We start from the raw sequence: 7,771 nt of genomic DNA on the forward strand, positions 1-7,771 counted from the left end.
TTATTATTCATGTTTTTGGTGTTGTTGCATTTCAGATGGACAGACCAGGACCCGTATTTACAAAGCATATCAGCAGTCGTTTCACCACAGGACCCGAGAGGTATTATAGTCAATGTTTATGAACTGAATATTGTATGTGAATTTCCATATATCAATGACAGTAACAAAATGGTTGAATTGTTCAGCAATATGTGCAGTGCATGCTTGCATGGCTTTGGTGATAAAAGGCATATAATGCATGTATTGTCATTTAGATGTGTTTGATACCATTCCATTTATTCCATTCCAGCCATTACAATGAGCCTGTCCTCCTATAGCTCCTACCACCAGCCTCCACTGATGTGATCATATGCTACTCATATGCAATCCTGTGTTATTATCCAATGACTTCACAAAGCACAATCACCTCGTGGTATAGTTGAACAGTTCTATGAAATAAGTTCCTGGACTTTTAGAACTATGTCCAGGTCTTGCTGATTGCTTTGAAATAGTGGTCTGTCAGTTGAATCTGTTATTTTCAAATTCCCTCACTTGCCAGGTGAACAGTTATAGAATGTCTACAGTAGAAATGGTACAGTACTGTCATATGAATCATCCAAGACACCACATTTAAAAGCTAAACCCACGTTTTATTGAGCAATTGGTAAACCTGTTATGATATTTCCGCTTTGACATTGAAGCTCCTGTATTTTTCTACAGTACAGTCTGGTATTCTCTGAGCTCCAATTTTCTCTGTATGTTTATACAGGGTTAAGAGAGCTCAAAGGCATCCCTAGCCCTGTAACTGGCTACACATTTAGGTCTGGATTCAATTTGTATCGCAAAAGTGTTGTGAAAGATCAAGGTTAAAATGTAAAAGTCATTTCTGATTGAGCCGACATATGCAGCGTTTACCGTGTATGCAGTCTCCACGAATGCGGAAACATTGCCTTTACATTTCAATCGAGCTATAACACAGATCTTCCGCGATACTTCTGCGACACGGATTGAATCCAGCCCTTAGGCAACCCAATTCTGATCTATGTTTTACTAATTTGAACAATCAGATCAGGTTCTGAAAAATATCTGATGTGAAAAGATCTGATGTGATTGGTCAAAGACCAATTAGGGGAAAAAATATCAGCATTGAGCTGCCTGTCTAAATGCAGCCTTAGTCTGCCTGTTCTTTCGGCACAGCACTCAGCATTACCTTGCATGCAAACCTAATTGGCCTCAGCTGCGACGCTATCGACCGGGGCATACATTCACAATGTTTTGTAACTATTTCCAAGGTAGTTGCTGTAAATGAGAATGTGTTCTCAGTCAACTTACCTGGTAAAATAAGGGTAAAAAAAAAACACTGGAACCTGCTGCTCACCAATACTGTGTGTTCCATTTACTGCACAAAAACTTTGTAAGGATGAGACCCTCACCTCTCACACACAGAGACACAGGCTAATGCTGTTAATTTAAAGTCATCCCACCAATTTGGCCTACTGATTAAATGCAGGTGGATAAATGTTTGGGGAGGTACATTGTTTCAGGGAATAAAAGGATTAAAGTAGTGTTTGCACATTTTTACACTTATTCGTTTGACCTTTTATTCTTGTTTTAGCTATCATAACGTGCATGTTTTATGTCTGAGTATTTATTGGTACTAAAACTCAGGATTTTGAGTCTACTTTTGAAAAACGACAAGAAACAGCCAGCTTCATCACACACTATCACAGGTTTGTACTGTTCTGACATTCCTTTTTCTTATGTGGTGTCCTCCCATGAACACCTTTCTTGTTTAATGTTTTACGAATCGTAGACTCGTCAGAGATATTACCATGTTCCTGAGATTTCTGTAAGTCTTTAGCTGACACTCTAGGATTCTTCTTAACCTCATTCAGCATTCTGAGCTGTGCTCTTGCAGTCATCTTTGCAGGATGGCCACTCCTTTGAAGAGTAGCAACCATGCTGAACTTTCTCCATTTATAGACAATTTGTCTTACCATGGACTGATGAACATCATGGCTTTTAGAGATAATTTTGTAACCCTTTCCAGTGTCATGCAAGTCAACAATTCTTAATATTAGGTCTTCTGCGATCTCTTTTGTTCAAGGCATGGTTCACATCAGGCAATGCTTCTTGTGAATAGCAAACTCACATCTTGTGAGTTTTTTTATAGGGCAACGCAGCTCTAACCAACATCTCTAATCTCGCCTCATTGATTGGACTCCAGGTTAGCTGACTCCAATTCGTTTTTGGAGAGGTCATTAGCCTAGGGGTTCACATAGTTTTTCCAATATACACTGTAGATGATATATTGAATATAGACAAGAAAAATACAATGTGTGCTATTAGTTTAGGCACACTGTGTTTGTCTATTGTTGTGACTTATACGAAGATCAGATGAAATTTTATGACCAATTTATGCAGAAATTCAGGTCATTCCAAAGGGTTCACATTCTTTTTCTTGCCACTGTATGTTCTATTGGAGCTCTATTGTGATGGAACATTGCTGTGTGCTGCACTCTCTTACTGCATTTTAGTACAATTTTTCTAAAGGCAGTTCAACCTTGAGCTGGTTACTTCAATCTTTGATCATCCTGGAATGTTGGATCCTCAAGCTGCCTAGGACAAGAGTGGGTATGTTTTGTACATAATTATTTGCAGGTTTTTTTGTGTGCATTTTTCAAATAAAACAATTCTATCAGAGTTTTGACCACATATAACCTGCGATCTCGACTAATTCAGTTGCAGGACAGTGATGGCAGGTCTGTTTGTTGGGCCGGTTAACTAGCTGGCTAATGTTTTTATTCAAATTTCACCTGGACAACCCCTGGTTTTTGGTTTCCCCTGCCAGTTCCTGGAAGGATAAGGACTGTGTGCGGAGAAGTGATGGCTGAGGCTGCTGGGGACTTTCCTGGACCATGGCTGATGTGTGACAGGTGGGTGCTACGCTTAGGCCATGGTGGACTAGATACTTATGGAGAAGCACCTACTACAGAGGAACTGTGAATGACCAAAACAGCAAGGTGAGCTCCTGGGCACCTGTCTGTCAGACTGAGTTTCTCTTGGCCATAACATCAATGACCTTGTCCACTCAAGCAAACTGCCCAACAGAAAGTTCTGCTCAAGCCCTGCTCCACAGCTCTGCTCAAGCCAACTTCCCACAGATGATGAACATTCCTAGATACTTTCATCTTTCATTAATTGGCCATGACCTGCTTTTGTTTATTGTGCTTTAGTGTAATATTTTCTTTAGTGCTTCAGTTTAACATTGTACTTCCATTTCAGGTTGTTGCTGCCAGTTGTACAATGCCTAGTTTAAGTTGAAACCATAACTTATTATCTCTTTCCGGTTCTCACAACCTTGTGTGCGCGTGTTCTCACAACCCTCACTGGCATATCCCTCTGATGCACAGAAACCATGCTCACGAAGGGTAGAGTGCTAAAAGTACTCCTAAAAGGTTTTCTACAAGGCAAGCCACATCACTTCTACCATGACCCCTGACCTATACTTCAAAGAGTGGACAAGGGGATTATTTTGACCATTTTATTCCATTTCACAGACCCATTCAGTTAGTTTCTCCTGTATTTTTTTTAACCATAGATTGCTCAGTGCCTACAGCTCAGGGGAAATGACAAAATATATAAAACAAGAGATCAAGGCATATTGATATCATTAGGGTTTCTTACTAAGAGCTGATAATGCCTTTGTTTTACCTTGAATGTATAATCTCTCTGTTTTCATGTTGCTTTGCATTAAACTGGTTTTGGTCTAGAGTTATTAGATCGTGCATACTGTAGACTGGTAACAGACTGTGCTCTTTCTCATCCATGTATTTTTTCCTATCTCCCTTTATCTGGCTTATTCCATCAGTAGGGGGCTCAGAGGAATCTACTATGTCACGCTTAACAAAACTCAACCAAATTCAATTAACTACTCCACTGTGAGTTAGCCAACAAAATCTCCACTTTCACTTTGACTGCAGGATAAGGCATGTGGTAAGAATCTTGAATTAAATTAAATATATATATATATTTTAGATTTATGTTTTTTTAATTGTTAAGTTACTTAGGAACTTAAGAAATATTTGTGTATGCATGTAAAAAGGGTGAGAGTTAAACTACGATTTTAAAATGCATTGAATGGCTGAATGAACATGACATTTGATCTCATTACTTCAGGTAAAAGAGCAAATCCAAACTCACTGGACCGTTTGATTGATCCAAGTGCTTCTGGGGGACTAAATTTAATAGATACATGGATAAATAAATGCATACATGAATAAATGTTTATTGATGGTGTTTGAAATAAGCTTCCAACATTCACTGTGTCTGTAAACATCATTGATTAGCCAGCGAGTTGTTGATTACTGATTAGCCTTGATGTTTCTGTTTCATGCTTTTTCAAATTCTAACAGCTTTTGTATGTCAGTGGTTTGAATGTGACTTTTGACACTTTGATAAACAACAGAGGAGACATCTGAACAGTATATAGTGAAAATATTAGCTGTCTGCAGAATGGGGATACGCTGTAAAAGACTGAGGAGGTAGTGAAGAAGCATGTAGTAGCGCCTCAGCCAGTCCATTCCCACACATCACAATGTCTAAGCATAGGGTTTCTGTAGGAGGTTTGCTATATACCTCAAACATCAATATTATAGTTAACACTGTTTCAAGATAAAGTTGAAACAGTTGCTTGATGTTTTAAGGCACTATGGGCTAACAGGAAATTAATGTCAACTTGGAAGATCAGGTATAAGCCAGTGTAACAACTTAATACAGGTTCTGGGTAATCCAAACGGATATTCTATTATGTTTCACCATCATTTTACTTCACAAATGGAACATATCAGTTTGGATTCCAGGCAATCTGGCCTTAATGGCCTTGTACAGTACTCTTATCTCCACCCGGCACAGCCAGAAGAGGACTGGCAACCCCTCAGAGCCTGGTTCCTCTCTAGGGTTCTTCCTAAATTCCTGCGTTTCTAGGGAGTTTTTCCTTGCCTCCATGCTTCTACATTTGCATTGCTTGCTGTTTGGGGTCCTAGGCTGGGTTTCTGTATAAGCACTTTGTGACATCTACTGATGTAAAAAAAGGGCTTTAAAAATACATTTGATTGATTGATAGGGAAAGAGTTGTGATAAGCAGTGATTTAGTATTGGCAGGCTGAGAAAAGGTGTGTGGAAAATATTAACACAACATTCCTATATATAGTGCATTCAGAAAGTATTCAGACCCCTTCCATTTCTCCACATTTTGTTACGTTACAGCCTTATTCTAAAATTGATTAAATAAAACAATTTGCAATCTACACACAATACCGCATAATGACAAAGAGAAAACAGGTTTTAAGAAATGTTTGCAAATTTCTTACAAATAAATAACATACCTTATTTACATAAGTATTCAGACCATTTGTTATGAGACTCGAAATTGACCTCCGATGCATCCTGTTTCCATTGATCATCTTTGAGATGTTTCTACAACTTGATTAGAGTACACCTGTGGTAAATTCAATTGATTGGACATGATTTGAAAAGGCACACGCCTGTCTGTATAAGGTCCCACAGTTGACAATGCATGTCAGAGCAAAAACCAAGCCATGATGTCACGGCCGTCCTCCTCTTCATCTGAAGAGGAGAGGCGAGAAGGATCAGACCAAAATGCGGCGTGGTAAGTGTCCATGGTAAATCTTTAATAAAGAAAATACTGACACTGTATACAAAACAATAAACAAATGACAACCGTGAAGCTACAACATAGACAATCACCCACAAACAAACAGTGCAACCCAGGCTACCTAAGTATGATTCTCAATCAGAGACAACTAATGACACCTGCCTCTGATTGAGAACCATACTAGGCCGAAACATAGAAATGCCCCAAAACATAGAAAAACAAACATAGACTGCCCACCCAACTCACGCCCTGACCATACTAAATAAATACAAAACAAAGGAAATAAAGGTCAGAACGTGACAGTACCCCCAAAGGTGCGGACTCCGGCCGCAAAACCTTGACCTATAGGGGAGGGTCTGGGTGGGCGTCTGTCCGCGGTGGCGGCTCTGGCGCAGGACGCGGACCCCACTTCACCATTGTCTTAGTCCGCTTTATTGTCCGCCTCCGTGGCTTTCTCACCATGGCCACCCCTCTCAATGACCCCACTGGACAGAGGGGCAGAAGCTCTGGACAGAGGGGCAGAAGCTCTGGACAGAGGGGCAGAAGCTCTGGACAGAGGGGCAGAAGCTCTGGACAGAGGGGCAGAACCTCTGGACAGAGGGGCAGAACCTCTGGACAGAGGGGCTCTGGCGCCTCTGGGCTGACGGGCTCTGGCGCCTCAGACTCCGGCAGCGGCGCCGGACAGGCGGGAGGCTCCGGACAGGCGGGAGGCTCCGGCAGCAGCGCCGGACAGGCGGGAGGCTCCGGACAGGCGGGAGGCTCCGGCAGCGGCGCCGGACAGGCGGGAGGCTCCGGCAGCGGCGCCGGACAGGCGGGAGGCTCCGGCAGCGGCGCCGGACAGGCGGGAGGCTCCGGACAGGCGGGAGGCTCCGGCAGCGGCGCCGGACAGGCGGGAGGCTCCGGCAGCGGCGCCGGACAGGCGGGAGGCTCCGGACAGGCGGGAGGCTCCGGCAGCGTCGCCGGACAGGCGGGAGGCTCCGGCAGCGGCGCCGGACAGGCGGGAGGCTCCGGCAGCGGCGCCGGACAGGCGGGAGACTCCGGCAGCAGCGCCGGACAGGCGGGAGACTCCGGCAGCAGCGCCGGACAGGCGGGAGACTCCGGCAGCAGCGCCGGACAGGCGGGAGACTCCGGCAGCAGCGCCGGACAGGCGGGAGGCTCCGGCAGCGGCGCCGGACAGACAGGACCACCTGCAGGGAGGAGACAGAGAGACAGCCTGGTGCGTGGGGGTGCCACAGGAACCACCAGGCTGGGGAGACCCTCAGGAGGCTTGGTGTTAGGAGGCACCTGAAGGACCGGGCTGTGGGGAGCACTGGAGCTCTGGTGCGCAACCTTGGCACCACTTCCCCAGGCTGGACAACTACTCTAGCCCGGACCCTCCAGAGTGCAGGCACAGGTTGAACCGGGCTGTGGGTAAGCACGGGAGATCTAGTGCTTACTACACGCACCTCTCCCTTAGGCTCCACTCCCACATTCGCCCGGCACGAGCGGAGCGCAGGCAGAGGACGCACTGCACCCTCCCAGCGCCCGGAGACACAGCACGCAGAGCCGGCGCAGGATAACCTGGACCCAACCTGCGTACCGGCGACCAGACCCGCTGAGCAGGCACCATACGCCCTGGCTCGATGCCCACACTCTCACGGCACTTTCGGGGCTGCCCTATAGCGCACCGGGCTATGGGCGCGCACTGGCGACACCGTGCGCTTAACCGCATAACACGGTGCCTGACCAGTAATGCGCTGCTTATAATAAGCACGAGGAGTGAGCTCAGGTCTGCTACCTGGCTTAGTACCACACCTCGTCTGCCCCCAAAAAAAATTTTGGGGCTGCCTCTCGTACCTGTCGCACTGCTGTGCTGCCTCCTCATATCGCCACCGCTCAGCTTTCGCTGCCTCCAGCTCTGATTTCGGACGGCGATGTTTCCCAGCCTGTGCCCAGGGTCCCTCTCCGTTCAGTATCTCCTCCCATGTCCAGGAGTCCTGTGATGCTGGCCGCTGTTGTTGCTGCTGCTGCTGCTGTCGTCGCTGCTGTTTACCACGCCGCTTGGTCCGAGTTGGGTGGGTGATTCTGTCACGGCCGTCCTCCTCTTCATCTGAAGAGGAGAGGCGAGAAGGATCA

At 45.6% G+C, this 7,771-nt stretch overlaps 1 long non-coding RNA gene across 1 annotated transcript; it reads left to right on the forward strand.

Moving 5' to 3' along the window:
* The first annotated feature begins 1,541 nt into the window (after positions 1 to 1,541).
* Positions 1,542 to 4,276, forward strand: LOC112223170. Its single transcript, XR_002949253.1, has 5 exons — positions 1,542 to 1,709; positions 2,517 to 2,613; positions 2,831 to 2,915; positions 3,854 to 3,975; positions 4,159 to 4,276. It is a non-coding gene; the product is annotated as an uncharacterized LOC112223170 (long non-coding RNA).
* The last annotated feature ends 3,495 nt before the right edge of the window (positions 4,277 to 7,771 follow it).

Source organism: Oncorhynchus tshawytscha, linkage group LG02, assembly GCF_018296145.1.
Source record: "Oncorhynchus tshawytscha isolate Ot180627B linkage group LG02, Otsh_v2.0, whole genome shotgun sequence".
In the NCBI taxonomy this organism is placed as follows: Eukaryota; Metazoa; Chordata; class Actinopteri; order Salmoniformes; family Salmonidae; genus Oncorhynchus; species Oncorhynchus tshawytscha.